Source organism: Plecotus auritus, assembly GCF_963455305.1.
Source record: "Plecotus auritus genome assembly, chromosome: 10".
Taxonomy (NCBI): Eukaryota; Metazoa; Chordata; class Mammalia; order Chiroptera; family Vespertilionidae; genus Plecotus; species Plecotus auritus.
Window position 1 is genome coordinate 47,468,073 of NC_137785.1, and position 19,407 is coordinate 47,487,479.

The following is a 19,407-nucleotide window of genomic DNA, read 5'->3' on the forward strand; positions in this document are numbered from 1 at the left end:
GGAACAGCACGCCTCATACACAGACCTAAAATCAATGAGCCTGTTTGTTTCCACCACAGGACTCAGGGAAATGAGTGGAAACTGCTCCCAAGAAAGATACCAGAAAAGATCAGGCAAGATACGAAGGCGACTTCCAACATGACGTACCTGGCTTGACGCCCAGGCTACGCTGACAATCAGTTTACCCATAGCACAGATTCTCCCGAGATGTAGTTTTTGCAGCTTAAAACCTGCAAACCTGCCCTGTAGAGAAGACTAGAGTCCCGGCACCAGGTTCACAGCCCTAGCCAGCCTGAAAGGCTTCTCACTGTCCATCCCCAGGTAATCCTGCCCACTCACCTCCACCCCAGTGTAACAGGGACTTCTGCAGCATCCAGCCACATGTGGAAAAGTCTGCAGCTACTGTCAGGCTAGCAGAGAACATGAGCATATGGTGGGAAGGGCCAGGAAGATGCTAAGACAAGGGCACATCACTATTGCAGAGACTGGACCAAGGAGAAGAACCTCATGAAAATACACACCCATATGTTGCTCTTTGCAAAATACCCACCTTACTGCCTCCATTGTTCCGTGCCCATTCAACACCTTTCTTTTTCCAGAGTGCTCAGAGCGGGATAACATAAGACGACCAGGTGAGGAAAGAATATTCGGAAGGCATTCTAACGTGGAGCTCATCTGCTATGGGCTTATCTGCTTTTCTCCTCAGCATGCCCCTCACTACCATCTGAGTCACAAAGAGATTCTCCCAGAATAGGATCTAGAAGTCTTGACACCCAATCAAAGCTATAAGGTTCCTCTTATCCACAGATCTGGTTTTGGAAGGCATCCTAAAGGGAGATGGAGCACGCAAGCGCGCACAAACACACACACACACACACACACACACACACACACACACACACGCACGTTCACGCACATGCACAATACCACCTTTGGATTAGAGTTGAGCCAGTCCAGAAACCTCAAGGAAGTTGGATTCTACACCAACCTACCTACGAAGGACCCAGAATCTGTCAGAGGAAGACGGCACCTTCTTGACCCTCCACTCAGCACGGCCTTCTCCCTCCTTCAATTCCTGTGCCCTGGAGTCAAGAATTCAGATTCCCTATTCCTGACTCACCTTCTGGAGAAAGGAATCTGGTAGGCCATGTAATCCCCAACCAAGAATCAGTCCTTCACAGGCATAGAGATACTTCCATGGATAAGAATGGAATCTCAAACAAAGAATGAATGAATCACTACATCAGCTTCCCAAAGCCTCTAATCTGCTCCACAAAATGGATGTGCCAGAGCCTTGCCTCACTGAGCTCAGCACAAGGGAATCAGGGCCTTCAAGAGTGAGCAGTTCTAGGGAAAGAGGGGGTCGGTGGGAGTAAGGGGGAGAGATCAACCAAGGGACTTGTGTGCATGCAAATGAGCCTAATCAATGGACACAGACAATAGGTGGGTGCAGCATGAGTGGGGGGTGGGGGGTAATGGGGGGAAAAGGACACATATGTATAAAAATAATAAAATAAAATAAATAATTTAAAAAAATAGAAAAGAAATTGTGAGGTAACCAGAACCCCAAGAACGCCTGAGAATGTCTTTCTTGCCATGCTAGCAGTCATCAGCTGTACGGTAATATTACCTGGGGCAAATGGGGAAGCATTTTGGACTTATGTTCCTGACCCTTCATGGGTAAGAGCCCTTACGTGGACTGATCCCCCGCCTAATGTAGTCACCAATAATACCAAACACCTTGGTCATCCAGGAGGACCAAGGGTGGGGCTAGGAAGTATAATTACACAGGGGTCGCCACACAGCTTCCCTTTTGTATGACACAAAATCAAACCACTGCTCCTTTGTGTGTAAAATTAAAGAGAGGTTTCTGGCTTGCGTGGACACCAAAGGAAGGGGCTATCACTACTTGCTCCTGGGAGAGGTGCAGAAAATGTAACTAAGACCTTGTCTATACAAAAATAGACAAGGTCTTAGTTACGTTTTCTGCACCTCTCCCAGGAGCAAGTAGTGATTACCTTGGCCGAAATTGACAGCCAGTTTGAAATGGAATTGCCATGGCCTAGAGCATAGAATATCCTTACATGATATTATTCTACAATGTCATTATAATTTTTCCCAGATTTGTATTACCCCCATTACCTATAATAGTACCTCGCACCCTTGGGAATCAATAAAAAATCATCTTTTTGGTGCTTGGAGACAAAGGTAACACATCTCTTGATATTTTAGAATTACAACAGCATAATGTACAATTATCCCAAACAAACTTACAAACTAATTCTTTGAATGTCTGGCAGCAATTTAAAAAGGACACGAAGGGATTTAATCCCTTCCACTGTATAGAGGGCCCCCTGGGAAGGCACCAGAGCATTCTATATTGGCCCCTCTTGCCCCTTTGGCCAAGAGGGACCCTCTTTTCACAATCCAATTGCCCACAGCTGTTGCCTGAGCTTTCTGTTCATCCTGAGGTTGAAGCCTCGTGGTGGCTGGTACCATGAATCTGTCTCTCACCCAGTGGGGTGAGCTGGGCCCTCCCTGGAGAAGAAACCTGGGTTCCCCAAGATATGTGATCAGTGTTGGGGCCCCGCCAGGAGGCGAGGGGATCCCAAGGTAGGTTCTGGGCATGGAGGCCACGGGGGACATAGGCCACCAAGGAGACAGAACTGAACCTCACATCACCCTGCTTGGCCCCGGAGGATGGCTGGTTAGCCAGAGATAGGTAAGATTCCTCAGGGAAGGAACAACCTAAGACAGGCACAGTTGCAGAGGGGCCATCAGGAGAGAACTTGGGAGTCAACAGAGGTGGGGCACAGACCCTCACCCTCCCAACTTTGCAGGGACCTGAACCCTGACCCCTTCTGAGGGAGGTCTCCTGCCCCCATGGCAGCTTCGCTTCCCATGCCCAGCTCAAATCGGGACCCAGGTAACAGACAGAGACTTGGCCGACAGCAGCTGCCCTCTCACTGCAACAAGACTTGTTTGAGTTGTCTTGTACCCATGGTGTGGGGAAGTGGATTTTTGATATCTAAATCCAGCCTAGCACCAGAAATGCTCAGGGCCTACTCAAGAAGGTAAATAATCCTTCCCACTAATATTTACAGGGTAAAATAAGATGGTTGATAGAGTATTAAATTTGACAGTAAAATAGTAGTCAAGTTCTCAGACTAATTTAAATTGGCTAATTGAAATAAGCAAATATTCTAGAAAAATTAATGGTACTGAACAAAAAGCTGTTCCTAAAGTGTTAACTAAAATTTTTATTGGTAGTTCATCTCATGGTAAAATTGCGTAACATGTAATGAACCTAAAGCAGTTATATTTTAGTGCAAAAAATTAAAATTTAAAAGCTATCAAGACTACATTTATAAAATTTCCAAAAGCCTCCTAATATTTAAATCAAAAAAGGGGGGACAGTAGAAGAATATCATGTAAGGAAAAATATCCTGTAAGTAAATTTCATCTAGAAAATTTTTACTTTAGAAAATTAACTTTCATTTGTAATGCTAACAGCAAGACACCCATGAAAAACACACATGGTGTCAAAACAAGCCAAAGGAAAATCGTTTGGGCAAAAATGAAAAAGGATCCCAAGTCAAATTTATAGAAAAGATTCCTTTATTAACTTTTGGTCGAGAATATGTTTGTATATTTTCAGAAAACAACTCCAAGACCATGTGGATTCCTGCAACAGAGAGGAACTGCTCCAGCCATGAAGACAGAAGAGAAACAGTCCAGAGATGGAAGACGCTGACGACACCTTGCCATACTAGCAGTCAGCAGCTGTGCGTCGCTGCAGGTTGCCCAGGACCAAACCAGAGAGGATCGGACCTGCATTACCACCATTTGTCCACCATCCAGAACTGAAATATCATTGCTGACATGTACACATAAGGAACTGTTTGACATTGAAATTGGGACTCAAAAGAACTGTTGGCCCAGAAAGAAACTCACTACAGACTGATTCATTTGCCTCCCAGCATAACCATTATTGCTTGTCCCATTTTCAGTTCTTATAAGTGTATTTCCAGTATCACATGATCTCAGTCATCTAGGGGAAATAATGAACAACATAAACTGATGAACAAAAACAGACCCGGAGATAGGGAAGCAGTAATCAGACTGTCAAACCTCAGGGAAGGTAGGGGAGGGTGGGGGTAAGGGGGAGAAATCAACCAAAGGACTTGTATGCATGCATATAAGCCTAACCAGTGGTCACGGACAACAGGGGGGTGGGGGCATGCGTGGGGAAGGGTTCAGGAGGGGAATAGGGGGATGAGCACAAATATGTGATACCTTAATCAATAAAGAAATTTAAAAAAAAAAGAGTGAGCAGTTCTCAGGCAAAACTCCAATCTCCACAGCCTCACCCCAAACTCCTGCCTTACCTATCCCAGGCCCCTTTCAGACTACAGACCTGAGCCCAAGTGAAAAAAGCTCCTCTGGCCCAGCTGGTGTGGCTCAGCGATTGAGTATCAATCTATGAACCAGGAGGTCACAGTTTGATTCCTGGTGAGGGCACATGCCTGGGTTGTGGGCTGGATTCCCAGTGTGGGGCGTGCAAGAGGCAGCTGATCAATGATTCTCATCGTTGATGTTTCTCTCTCTCTCTCCCTCTCCCTTCCTCTCCCTTCCTCTCTGAAATCAATAAAAAAATATTTTTTAAAAAAGAAAAAACAACAAACTCCTTTGGGGCATTAGTAAACCCTCCGCCACTCCCAGAGGAAGTGAGCCAGTCTACCTCGGCTTAGACGAGGCCTGGCTGTAAGGAGGCACCACTCTCACTCCTGGCCCCAAGCCGGCAGATTTCCCTACACAGGCACATGGCAACCTATTTGTTTTCACGTGTCTGTCAGGTGAGTCCAGGCATGAAAACAAAACAAGGAAACAGCTGAGGAGCCTATATTCTCACCAGTCTAGTGCAGAGAGACCTGGGCTGCTTTTTCACCCAAATCGACACAGAAGCAGAAGAACTGGCTCCAGTGACCACGCCAGCCTCCTCCTGTCCCATCAGACCCCAGCAGGGTATTCCACGTGGACTTCTGTGTGGGTTTTCTACACATCGAGCAATTTCGCAACACCGACTGGTGTCCTACAATTTAAGTCAATTCTGACGCTATCTACCCAAAGATAGTATCAGATTCCACAGGTTAAGGGCTCAGTCCCACAAACCTGCCCCTACTACCACTTCAGATGCCAATCACCAGTCCAGGTGGTTACCAGTGCTTTTGACTGACTGGCTGTAAGTTGGGGGTTCCTACTATCCACTCCTTGAGTTCAACTAATTTGCTAGAGCACCTCACAGAATTCAGGAAAACTTATAAGATTACCAGTAGAGTAGGGTCCCTAGCGGCTGCCGCTGGCTGCGGGCTGCAGGCTGAGCCTTCCTCCCTTCCCAGGTCACCTGGCACGGCCTCCAGGGCCTCCCTCCCTTCCCCCAGCCGGCCCCGCCCTCTGGTTGAACTCCCAGAGGAACTCTTGGTCAGGGGACAATTTGCATACTCTGTCTTTATTATACAGGAAGGTTATAACTCAGAGGTTTTTCTCCACAGACCTCAATGGAGGCTCATTAAGAAATACTAGACAGGAGACCAGAGAAAGCCTTGCAGCAATACTAGTCTGAAGAAAGCAGTCACTACTCTGTGAAAAATACAGAGGTCTACCTGGTCTCTTCTCTAAAGAAGAAAAATCTTGCCCAGCTGGTGTGGCTCAGTGGTTGAGCATCAACCCATGAACCAAGAGGTCACTGGTTCAATTCCCGGTCAGGGCACATGCCTGGGTTGTGGGCTAGATCCCCAGTAGGGGACATGCAGGAGGCAGCCAACTGATGATGTTTCTCTCTCCCTTCCTCTCACTAAAAAAAAAAAAAAAATCAATTAAGATAAAAATATTAAACATCTGGGGAAAAGGCAGCAAACTGTCACTACCAAAATAGCTGAGGCAGAAAATTCAGATCCAGAGGTAGAGCCTTAGAGGTGTCCTACCTCTGGGGGCGGAGTAGGGTCACCCAGAAAGATCCATCCACACCCAGAGCCAGAGAAACAGGGCCTGCCTGCGACCAGGCTGAATCAAAACAATTGTAGCAAGTACCCAACAACAAGACTACTGTGGTAGGTGGTGCCTCGGGCACAGGTGCAGAAAGGATTAAAGCTAAAAGTGGAGCATAAACACAGGAAAAACCCTCCCTCTAGCACACCTGACCCTATGAGCCTTCGATGCACAAGAGGAAACCACAGCAACAACAAAACCCAAACACAACTCACCTCCTAACCAACTCAAACTTCTACACTAACAGCCTAGTAAAAGAAGAGGGGTACTTACTTCTCAGAATGAATGCTATGTACCTACATCTGGCAATCAATAACAAACTACAAGCAACACACAAAATAAAAGAACAAAACAACCCACTATCAAGAGGCAAAGTAATCAGTAGGATAAGACTTAGAGATGACCCAGATATTGAAATTATCTACAGGGAAATTAAAATAACTATGATTATGTGAAAAATAATATAAGAAAAGTCACTTTGACATAGAGTAGGAACTCCCATCCCAGAAGAACTGCCTTGCATATCTTACTTTTCAAACTTCTGGAATGTTAAGACTGGCTAAAATAACCTTTGGGCTGGGGCCTGAAATTTAAAGACATTCTTTAAATTTCTATTGTTAGCTTATCTGCACCTATAGAAATTCCTTCCTTAGCTTATTAACATGCCCAAAAACTCCCTTCTTTTCTTGTATACATTCCCCTTCCCTCTCTCTCTGCCTTCACCTTCTAATCCTCTCTACCTGAACCAATGCTATTGTTTTATTTTTTATTTTTTTTAATTTAATAAATCTTTATTGTTCAGAATATTACAATTGTTCCTCTTTTTTCCCCCCATAGCTCCCCACCACCCAGTTCCCACCCCACCCTCTGCCCTTACCTACCCCCTACATCCATAGGTGTACGCTCTTTGTCCAGTCTCTTCCCGCACCTCCCACACCCTTTTCACCCTGAGAATTGTCAGTCCACTCCCTTTCTATGCCCCTGATTCTATTATATTCACCAGTTTATTCTGTTCCTCAGATTTTTTATTCACTTGATTTTTAGATTCACTTGTTGATAGACATGTATTTGTTGTTCATAATTTTTATCTTTACTTTTTTCTTCTTCTTCCTCTTCTTAAAGAATGCCTTTCAGCATTTCATATAATACTGGTTTGGTGGTGATGAACTCCTTTAGCTTTTTCTTATCTGTGAAGCTCTTTATCTGACCTTCAATTCTGAATGATAGCTTTGCTGGGTAGAGTAATCTTGGTTTGTAGGTTCTTGCTATTCATCACTTTGAATATTACTTGCCACTCCCGTCTGGCCTGCATAGTTTCTGTTGAGAAATCAGCTGACAATCGTATGGGTGCTCCCTTGTAGGTAATTAACTGTTTTTCTCTTGCTGCTTTTAATATTCTCTCTTTGTCTTTTGCCCTTGACATTTTAATTATGATGTGTCTTGGTGTGGTCCTCTTTGGGTTCCTTTTGTTTGGGTTCTGTGCGCTTCCTGGACTTGTAAGTCTATTTCTTTCACCAAGTGGGGGCAGTTTTCTGTCATTATTTCTTCAAATAGGTTTTCAGTATCTTGTTCTCTCTCTTCTTCTGGCACCCCCATAATTCTGATGTTGGTACGCTTGAGGTTGTCCCAGAGGCACCTTACACTATCTTCAAATTTTTGAATTCTTTTTGCTTTTTGCTTTTCTGGCTTAGTGTTTTTTGCTTCTTTATTTTTCAAATCTTTGACTTGATTCTTGCGTTCCTCTAGTCTGCTGTTAGGTCTCTGTATAGTATTTTTTATTTCAGTCAGTGTATGTTTAATTTCTAGTTGGTCCTTTTTCATATCTTCGAGGGTCTCGCTAAATTTATCGGCCTTTTCTAGGAAATTCTTAAAAAACCTTATAACCGTGGTTTTGAACTCTATATCCAATCGTTTGCTTTCCTCCATTTCTTTCACTAGTGATCTGTTTCTTTGTCTCCGCATTTTCGTTGCTTCCCTGAGTTGGTAGAGTAGCTTTGTGTGGTAGGTGTCCTATAGGGCCCAGTGGGTCGGCTTCCCCAGTTACCTGAGGTGGACACTCTTGGTGCACCCCTTTGTGGACTGTGTGCTCAGCCTTGTTGTAGTTAAGTCTTGATTGTTGTTGGTATCACTGGGAGGAATTGACCTCCAGGCCAACTGGCTGTGAGGATCAGCTGTGTCTATGCTGGGAGAACTTCTGTGCTGCAGACACTCTTATGAGACAAGACTTGCAAAATTGCAAAAGCCTCTGTGCTCAGCTTGGATGGGGCGGAGTTTCAGGGCGGAGCAGACAGCCTTGGTTTCCCATCAGCCCTGCACTATGAGACCCCTGGGTCTCAGTGTCCCTCAGTAATCACTGCAAGCACCTCTGAGAGAAAGCCGCCCTCGAGTTTCACCCGCTGCTAGACAGTCCAGTTTCTCCCCAAATGAGTCGGGGTTCCCAGAAACTTGCCCGGAACTGGAGTTCAGTGCAGTTGGGAGCTTCTGTCTCCCTCCCACTTTAGAAAGCCAGCCGTGCACTCAGCCTCCCGTGCATTCAGCAGTCAGTCCTATCTGTGCACACGCGCCTCCAGACCTCTGCCTTCCGCAGCTCCCGAGTCTCAGTGTGCTTTCTCTTTTCCTGACAGTCCTGATTCCCCCCGAATGAGTCTGGTTTCCCAGCATCTCACCCGGGACTTGAGTTCAGTGCAGTCAGGAGCTTCCTTCTCCCTCCCGCTTTAGAAAGCCAGCCGCGCACTCAGCTGCCCATGCACACAGCCGCCCGTCCTCTCTGCGTGCGAGTCTCCGTACCTCAGCCTTTTGCAGGTCCTCTGAGTCTCAATGTGCTTTCCTCTTTTCTTCTAGTTGTAGAATTTCCACCCAGCCAGCTTTCCTGTGGTTCTGGATGGTGTCCGTTTTGTCTTTTAGTTGTAGTTTTTATATTGTTGTGCGAGGCAGCAGTTTAGGTGTTTACCTATGCCGCCATCTTGGTTTCTCCCCCAATGCTATTGTTTTAGATCTCAAATGTTTGTTGCCTCTCACATTGGCCTTTTATTTGTAAGTTAACAATTAATACATTAAGAGGAGAAACCAAGATGGCGGCATAGGTAAGCACCTAAACTGCTGCCTCGCACAACAATTTCAAAACTACAACTAAAAGACAGAACGGACATCATTCAGAACCACAGGAAGGCTGGCTGAGTGGAAATTCTACAACTAGAAGGAAAGAGGAAAGCTCACGGAGAATCAGAGGAGTGGCAAAGGCCTGAGGTACGGAGACGTGCGCAGAGAGGAAGGGCGACTGAGTGCCTGGCTGGCTTTCTCTGGCGGGAGGGGGAAGGAAGCCCCCGACTGCACTGAACCCCAGTTCCGACTGCACTGAAACCCAGTTCCGGACGAAACCCCATGGACCCAGGCTCAAACAGGGGGAGTCTGGACTATCAGGTAGAGAGAAAGGCACACGGAGACTCAGAGACCCGGGGGAGCCGTGGCGAGTCTGGAGGCGCGCGAGAGCACACTCGAGTGCTCACAGAGAAAGCTGAATGCGGAGGTTGCCACAGGCATTCCCTAGCGGAAGGGAGTCGGAAGCTCCTGACTGCACTAAACCCTAGTTCCGGGCAAGCCCCTGGGGACCCACGCTCTTACAGGGGGAATCTGGACTGTCAGGTGGAATCTCAGGGGAGTCACAGAAGGCAGAGGTCTGGAGGGGCGCACGCAAGGGCAGGGCTGACGGGAAGCCAAGACTGTCTGCTCTGCCCTGAGACTCCGCCCCATCCAAGCTGAGCACAGAGGCTTTTGCAATTTTGCAAGTCTAAACCTATAAGGCCATCTCCAGCACCGAACTTCTCCCAGCGTAGACACAGCTGATCCTTACAGCCAATTGGCCGGGAGGTCTATTCCTCCCAGTGATTCCAACAACAATCAAGACTTAACTACAACAAGGCTGTACACACAGTCCACAAAGGGGTGCACCGAGAGTGTCCACCTCAGGTAACTGGGGAAGCCGACCCACTGGGTCATATAGGAAACCTAGCACACAAAGCTACCCTACCAACTCAGGGAAGCAGCAAAAATGCGGAGGCAAAGAAACAGATCACAAACGAAAGAAATGGAGGAAAACAAACGATTGGATATAGAGTTCAAAACCATGGTTATAAGGCTTTTCAAGAATATCCTAGAAAAGGCCAATAAATTTAGCGAGACCCTCGAGGATATGAAAAAGGACCAACTAGAAATTAAACATACACTGACTGAAATAAAAAATATTATACAGAGTCCCAACAGCAGACTAGAGGAACGCAAGAATCAAGTCAAAGATTTGAAAAACACTCAACCGGAAAAGCAAAAAGAAAAAAGAATCAAAAAAGTTGAAGATAGTGTAAGAAGCCTCTGGAACAACTTCAAGCATACCAACATCAGAATTATGGGGGTGCCAGAAGAAGACAGAGAGCAAGATACTGAAAACCTATTTGAAGAAATAATGACTGAAAACTTCCCCTACCTGGTGAAAGAAATAGACTTACAAGTCCAGGAAGCGCACAGAACCCCAAACAAGAGGAATTCAAAGAGGACCACACCAAGACACATCATAATTAAAATGCCAAGGGCAAAAGACAAAGAGAGAATATTAAAAGCAGCAAGAGAAAAACAGTTAATTACCTACAAGGGAGCACTCATACGATTGTCAGCTGATTTCTCAACAGAAACTAAGCAGGCCAGACGGGAGTGGCAAGAATTATTCAAAGTGATGAATAGCAAGAACCTACAAACCAAGATTACTCTACCCAGCAAAGCTATCATTCAGAATTGAAGGTCAGATAAAGAGCTTCACAGATAAGAAAAAGCTAAAGGAGTTCATCACCACCAAATCAGTATTATATGAAATGCTGAAAGGCATTCTTTAAGAAGAGGAAGAAGAAGAAAAAGGTAAAGATAAAAATTATGAACAACAAATACATGTCTATCAACAAGTGAACCTAAAAATCAAGTGAATTAAAAATCTGAGGAACAAAATAAAGTGGTGAATATAATAGAATTAGGGGCATAGAAAGGGAGTGGACTGATAATTCTCAGGGGGAAAGGGTATGGGGGGTGCAGGAAGAGACTGGACAAAAATCATACACCTTTGGATGAGGACAGTGGGCGGGGGAGTTAAGGGCAGAGGGTGGGGTGGGAACCGGGTGGAGGGGAGCTAGGGGGGTGGGGGGAAGGAGAAACAATTGTAATAATCTGAACAATATTTATTAACCTTAAAAAAAACAATACATTAAACGTTCTCATAGAAAAATTGGACAGCATTCAAGAACAGATGCAAAATTTCAGCAAAGAAATGAAAACCACGAGAGTCCAAATGGGAAAAAGTGAAAAAATAGAATAGAGCCTCCAAGAATTGTAGGGAAATATCAACTGGTCTGAGGTAAATATATTTTTTTAAATATATTTTATTGATTTTTTTTTTACAAAGAGGAAGGAGGAGGGATAGAGAGTTAGAAACATCAGATAAGAGAAAAACATCGATCATCTGCCTCCTGCACACCTCCTACTGGGGATGTGCCCGCAACCAAGGTACATGCCCTTGACTGGAATCGAACCTGGGACTTTCCAGTCTGCAGGCCGACACTCTATCCACTGAGCCAAACCGGCTAGGGCTGAGGTAAATATTTTAAAGTACTTTTTTGTTGTTTATTTATTTTTCATTGCTTTAGAATATAATTGACCGCCTAAAGCAAAAATAGTAGTAATGCACTGTGGACTTACAGCACATGTAAAAGCAAAATGTCTGACAATAACAGTACAAAGATAAGAAGGAAGAATTGAGAGTTATACTGTTAGGTTTTTTTTTTTTTTTTTTTTTTTTTTTTTTTTTTTAAATATATTTTATTGATTTTTTACAGAGAGGAAGGGAGAGGGACAGAGTTAGAAACATCGATCAGCTGCCTCTTGCACACCCCCCACTGGGGATGTGCCCGCAACCAAGGTACATGCCCTTGACCGGAATCGAACCTGGGACCCTTCAGTCCACAGGCCAACGCTCTATCCACTGAGCCAAACCGGTCAGGGCTACTGTTAGGTTTTTATATGTGAAATTATGCAATTTAATTAAAGCAGACTGTGATTAATTAAAGACATACATTGTAAAACTAGGGCAACCAATAAAAAAATAAAAGAGGTATTGCCCTGACCGGTTTGGCTCAGTGGATAGAGCATCGGCCTGCAGATTGAAAGGTCCCAGGTTCGATTCTGGTCAAGGGCATGTACCTTGGTTGCGAGCTCATCCCTAGTGGGGGGTGTGCAGGAGGCGGCTGATTGATGTTTCTCTCTCATCGATGTTTCTACCTCTCTATCCCTCTCCCTTCCTCTCTGTAAAAAATCAATAAAATATATTAAAAAAAAAAGAACGATAAAAAAATAAAAATAAAAGAGGTATAAATAATAAGCCAATAGTGGAGATAAAACAGATCATAAAAATGCCCAACCCAAAAGTAGGCAGAAAAAAGAAACATAGAACATAAGGAACAAATAGAAAACAGAAAACAACTAGCAAGGCAGCAGATTCTAATCCAACCATATGAAAAAATAACATGAAATGTAAATGATCTAAACATACCAATTAAAAGACAGACATTGAGAGATTACCTTAAAATGCAAAACCCAATATGCAGTCTATAGGAAATCTATTTTTTTAAAAAAGACATAAATAAGTTACAGGTAAAAAGATGGGGGTGGCGGGGGGGGGGGAAATAACCATGCAAACACTAATCAAAAGAAACATGGAGTAGCTATATTGACATGAGACAAAACAGACTTCAGAATAAGATATATTGCTAGGGATAAAGAGGGGTATTACATAATGACAAAGAGGTCAATTCACCAAGAAGTCAATTCTAAATATATATTTCTCCCAACAACACAGCTTCAAAATACACGAAGCAAAAACTCATAGATCTGAATGGAGAAATAGACAAATCCAAAACTATAGTTGGAGACTTCAACACAACTCTCTCAATCATCAATAGAACAAGTACATATAAATCAGCAGGCGGGGTGGGCTAGAAGGGGTCAATGGGAAAAAAAAAGGGGGGGACATATGTAATACTTTCAACAATAAAGATTGACAGTGCACTTTCCCTCCCCAGAGCACACCCTGCCTTTCCCGTCCCCCTCCTTCCCCTCAAAAAATAAAAAATACAAATAAATATTTAATGAAAAATAAATACATAAATAAAATAAAATCAGCAAAGATCCAGAAGACCTGAAAATGGAACGCCCCAACATAGTTCTTGTCTAAGTAGTTACATGAATTCTGAGAAAAGTAAAATTGATACCTGCAATAAGACTCGATGCAGGAGATGGGGGCAAGTCAGGGGAGAAAACAGCTTTGGCTCCTACTATCTACTCAGTCAGTATCAGAGCTCAGTTAGGAACCCTCCCTCAGGTACTGTCTGAGGCCTTTAGGACAAATTCCAACCTTCTCAGCAGGGCTTAATCCCCTCCGGCATACAGTCCCCTACAGTCCAGTCATGTTGAATTACTTTCAGTTTCCTAAACCCTGGAGCCTACCAGACACACACATCTTTGTTCATACTGAGCACTCTGCCTCTAACACTCTTCTTCTCCCACCTTTTCCTCATCCTGACTGCCACCTTTCTCTATACATCTCCTTGTACCCCTAAGGTTTCTCGTCTATACTTCTGCCTTAGCAGCCACCTCCCTCTGTTGCTGCATTTACTTAGTGTCAGTCTCTCCCAACTAGTTTGAGAGCTCCTTGTCTGTTTCAGCAGCCTCCAATACAAGGCCTAGAACAGGATCCGTACTCAGTCTATGATCATTGAATAAAAATATACCAAAAAACCCCACAAAAACAGAAAATACCTAGCATAGAAAATACACAACAAACCCTATGAAAGTCTAACTCCTTGAGCCACTTGCTCCTCAGAACAGCAGCAGCAAAGGCTTAACTAAAGAGAAGTGATCATTCAGAGAAGCTAATCTAAGACAGTGAGTGGTTACAGTGAGTGGTTCCTACCATTTTGTCACAGTACTTGTTTTTGTTTTTTTTTAAATGTATTTTATTGATTTTTTACAGAGAGGAAAGGAGAGGGATAGATAGTTAGAAACATCGATGAGAGAGAAACATCGATCAGCTGCCTCCTGCACACCCCCTACTGGGGATGTGCCCACAACCAAGGTACATGTCCTTGACCGGAATCGAACCCGGGACCTTTCAATCCACAGGCCGACGCTCTATCCACTGAGCCAAACCGGCCAGGCCAGTACTTGGTTTTTTTGTTTGTTTGTTTGTTTTAAATATATTTTATTGATATTTTTTTTAAAGAGAGGAAGGGAGAGGGATAGAGAGTTAGAAACATCGATGAGAGAGAAACATCGATCAGCTGCCTCCTGGCACACCTCCCACTGGGGATGTGCCCGCAACCAAGATACATGCCCTTGACCGGAATCGAACCCGGGACCCTTCAGTCCGCAGGCCGACGCTCTATCCACTGAGCCAAACCAGTTTCGGCAGTACTTGGTTTTTAATCCCTCAGCCTTTAACTGGTCACAACAGTATCTACACACAGTGTCAAAAAGCAGTGGATTCCTGTGTGAGATGCACTGTTTATCCTGTCCCCACAGAGCAGACTTGCAAACCTTCTGCAACAATGGGATGAAAATCACTGATACAACAGAGTTCATAATTAGCCCGCTATCTCTAGGTAAGTAGCCCAGTATTTGTGGGGCGGGAGGATGCAACAAAATTCTACCAGATCATCTCTGAATTGGTATCCTTTTGTCTTCAATTTTTATTCAATTGATAAAAGAAATTGGTATATGACACTTATCAGTCACCTCTCAGTCCCATAATACACAGTCTTTAAAATCACTGTTGAAGACAACTTCCATTAAAGCACTCAGTGCACCCTATAAGTTCCTATCTTGTAAAACCAGTATTAAACCCCACTTTAAAGAGCTTCAGCCTGCAGACTGAAAGGTGGCAGGTTCGATTCCGGTCAAGGGCATGTACCTTGGTTGCGGGCACATCCCCAGTAGGGGGTGTGCAGGAGGCAGCTGATCGATGGTTTTCTCTCATCAATGTTTCTAACTCTCTATCCCTCTCCCTTCCTCTCTGTAAAAAAAATCAATAAAATATATTTTTAAAAAAATAAATAAAACTCTTGCCGAAACCGGTTTGGCTCAGTGGATAGAGCGTCGGCCTGCGGACTGAAGGGTCCCGGGTTCGATTCCGGTCAAGGGCATGTACCTTGGTTGTGGGCACATCCCCAGTAGGAGGTGTGCAGGAGGCAGCTAATCGATGTTTCTCTCTCATCGATGTTTCTGGCTCTCTATCCCTCTCCCTTCCTCTCTGTGAAATATCAATAAAATATATTTTTAAAAAAAGCTAGAAAAGTGAATTACATTTAAAAATAAATAAATAAATAAATAAATAAATAAATAAATAAAACTCTTTCCAAACCTCAAAGATCCAAGAAAGTTTAACTGAGAACAGAGCAATAATATTCACCTGTGAAGAAACGAGCAAACATCACAGTTTCACTAGCCACCTCATCATAAAGGAAGAAAATAAAGTCTCGACACCAAGACCTAATTCCACTTTTCTGTCTTGGCCATTTAATCTCTGCAACAAAAAGTAACAGGTAATTTATCAAAAAAGAGCCTAGCAAGCAGCAGCCCATATTTATCTTCGTAAAAAAATCCAAGTTTTACAGGCACAGCAGGGGCAGCACTCAATTACTGAGAAGTTCCACTCACCCACAGCAGGAGTGTAACTAAAGCAACCAGCCTAAAGGGGTCAGAGGACTAGCCTGGTCACCCCAAATCATTCACGTCTAGACAGCTGCTGCTCCCACGTCCCACGTCCCCAGAACATTTGCGTCACTTTCATAGAAATTATCCACATCCTGGAGACAGAGGTCAGGAAATTTCCTGTACCAAGAAGTGCCAGGGAGGTTGGTCACAGAACTGGTATTTATTTATTTTTGGTCTGCCATAAAAGTCCACAGCCAGTCAGGGAAGGAGGAAAATAGGAGGGGAAAAAAAAATCATGCTTGTGGTTTTCCACATATTTATCAGGAAAGGAAAATCAGATATAAGAACATAAATGACAGTCTGAGGCCAAAGTCAGGAAGTAAAAACCATTAGCACAAATGGGACCTGAGCAGTGCGGGCAACTGTCTCAGAAAGCACACACGGGCTTTCAAAAGTCTGCTCCTCCCAGATTTTCAGACCAGGGAACAGCTTTCAGAGATAAGCCCCACATGGCCCCACATGCTGCTACCTCCGTGCTAGAATCGCTGGCAGTGATTTCTTTCCCCATCAAGGGCAGAGACCCAAATTCTTTTTAACCCTGCCTCCAAGCACACAGCCCAGTGCACACAAGAGGTACTCAAAACATCGGTTAAATTACATGCTGATTCCTACTTACAAGGACCATTACACAGAACCCAGACTGTTTGCTTAGTGCTTAGTGAAGAATTCTCACCATGTTTCACAAATATCTCCTCCCATTTATGACGAGAGATGAGCAAACACGATAACAGGAGGTGGAGGCACTAGAAAGAACCCTAATAACAGGAGCACCGCTTCCCGAGCTCCAGCAGGACAGCACTCTAAGCCTGACCCCCTCCCCCCTCCCCCGCTCCCCCCTCGGCATCCCCAGCTCTGCTCCTGCCTTCCCATTCTCAGTCCCGTGCCCTCCCCTTCCTCCCTCCGGCTCACGGCACAGGACCTTTCCTACCGGCAGACTCACACTTGAAGATTTCCGTTTTTCTTACACAGTCAGTGTCCTGCTCAGGGCCACCCTCACCACAGTCTCCCGCCCTCACACTCAAGTCTTGCACACTCGCAGTCACCCTCAGACTCTGGGTTTCACACTCACACTCACGCAGTCTCTCCTCTCTCTCTCTCTCTCTCTCTCTCTCTCTCTCTCTCACACACACACACACACACACACACACACACACACACACGTGGAGTCTTTCTCACACACTCAGTCTTACACTCCAGCTGGAGGTCCCTCTTGCACGCAGGGTCGCCCTCATCCGCAGCGTCCATCACGTGGCCCGCCCGCCCGCCCCTCGCCCTTCCTCAGGCCCGCATCCCGCACCGGGCAGCGGCCGCAGGGACCACGCGGAGAGTTTGGCCCCACAGGACGCAGCCCTGCCCCGCTGCCCCGCTGCCCCGCTGCCCCCGGCGCCTGCCCGAGGCCCGTTACCTCGCGGGTGGCCAGGCGGCACCAGGATGCTCGGTAGCGCTGTCGCCGCCCCCGCCGCTCCGGCTCAGGCCCCGCCCCGCCACGTCACCTGCCGCCGGGTCGCGATAGCGCGCGCCGCCTCGGGACAGGGCGCCCGGCTCCGCACGGGGCCTGCGGGCAGCCGTCCGTCCCGGCCTCAGCGACCCACGTGTGTTCTCCCGGCCTCTGCGTGCACTTGGCAGCCAGTCCCCAGGACGGCATGCCGGGCCCCACGCGGCCGTGACCTGGCCCAGCCACCTTTGCCAACTGGCGGGCCACTCCCTGACGCTGCACGGAGTCACTCCAGCCTCCGAGGGACTCAAGACGGGGACGCTCCCGCGGGGAGCTCCGACCGGCCCCACACTCCCGCAGCCAGCGGGACCACATACAGCTTACATAAGGAGCTCTAAACAGCCTCCTTACCTCCTTCGCTGCCAACCCTCCACTCCGAATCCTAGGAAGACGCAGACGCAGACGCAGGACTTGTCCTCCACATTCACAGCTCAGACATCACCACTCATCTATTGAGGCCCCCCACAGGCCCATGGACACTGCTGGGCTTCCGTAGCCAACCTCGGGCCTTTCTGGGGTTCAGGCTTGAGGACATTTTCCGTCCTCATCTTGCCTGACCCTGCTGACACCCCTGAGGGTACTGCACCCTCCTGCCTCTTCCTGTCCCTCTGGCTGCTCCTTCTCCATCTCCTAGTGCTCCTTTTCTTCTAATGGCCATGGGGTTCTGTCTAGGGCCTCCTGACCTCATAGGCAGCTGAGCACTCCCCCTTAGCTTCCTGTCCACACTTCAAGCCCTATCTCTCTCCTGGGCCAAGGGGAGTCATTTCCCCCAGAAATGTATTCACAACTGCACATCCTTTGGCTCCATACTAACCATACCCAAACCTCTGTTCCCCACCACCCAGTGACCCAGCCAGAGATGGGCAGCACTTGGACCCATCCTCCTCCAGCTCCCTAGTGGTAATAGCCTCCCAAACCCTGTCCTGCTCCCCCACCGGGTACCGGGTGCTCTGAAAATACAGATTGGAATGACTTCATGTCTCCTCTGCCTAAAAACCTTTCATCCTCCTCCCTACTGTGGACCTGAGATGATCTTTGAAGAGCCCTCAATGGTGCTGCCCTCATACTCTCTGCTTGGAATACCTTTAAGTGTCAATGAGAGTTTATGCATATTTGGAGTCATTGGAGTCTGACCCTTTGCCCCCTAGATCAATTCTTCCTGCCTACCTGGCCAGGCAGAGGAAGGGCTCTGGACACTTGTGTCACTCAGTAGCAGCCAGTCCACTTGTCCTTGCAAAAGCCACATGTACGACCTTCCAGCTCCCAGTGTTACCGGAGAAGGGACCAAGCCCGGAACGGGTCTGCCTCCGGCTGGCCTGATGTGTGTTGGGTTCTTGACTTCATGCAGAAAAGAGTTCACAACATGAGGCCAGGTGATTTTAAGAGTACATTTATTAAAGCTGGGGACAGTGGAACAAGCAAGGGCTTAGGATACTGGTAGAAGAAGCAACAGGAGAGCCTCGGTGGGGCTGCTTTGGCTCACAGGGGAGTCAGAGAAAAAGGGGGTCTTGGAGACAGGTTCAGGGGGTAAGCCGGATCGAACTGCAGCTGCCCATTGTTCCCCTGGTTGCAAGTGGGACCCTTAAGAGTTTAGGAGATGCCCGCCTGAGAGGGAAGAAAGGCATGGGAGAACACACCCTGGGTACTTGTCTTCGGGGTTTTAAAGACTGGGAGTTCACTGTCTCGCACCGTTACAGCAGCCCACCAGCTGAAAGCCCACTATGTACCAAGTAAGTACTAAATCAGATGTCCTCCAACACCATCAGTGTTCCTCAGGGTATATTTATTCATCCCCATTCTTCAGATGAGCAAACTGAGGCCCAGGGAAGTCAGAGTGATACAGGACAGTAAGAAGCTAGGACAATTCCTTGGCAAGTGGAATGGGGAAACTGAGGCAGATAGCTGAACAAACTGACCAAGCACTTTATAGCCAGATACAGAAGGTTACCAGGGTGGAAATCCCTGTTGCTTAGCAATGGGCAAAAAAATTGGTGCTGGACCTCGTCCCCAGGGTGGTCTTTCCTCCACTGGTATATCCTTGGCTATGTGGGCTAGACCCCCCT

The 19,407-nt window shown here is 46.3% G+C and overlaps 1 protein-coding gene across 2 annotated transcripts in view; it reads right to left on the bottom strand.

Moving 5' to 3' along the window:
- Positions 1-17,309, bottom strand: part of SLC7A6 (solute carrier family 7 member 6) — a 37,690-nt gene extending 20,381 nt beyond the window's left edge. The window contains exon 1 of one of the 2 annotated variants that reach the window (XM_080645664.1): positions 17,255-17,309. The gene's annotated coding sequence lies outside the window, so the exon portion shown is untranslated. The remainder of the gene's footprint in view (positions 1-17,254) is intronic. The other variant, XM_080645666.1, reaches the window with a different exon arrangement.
- Positions 17,310-19,407: the final 2,098 nt, after the last annotated feature.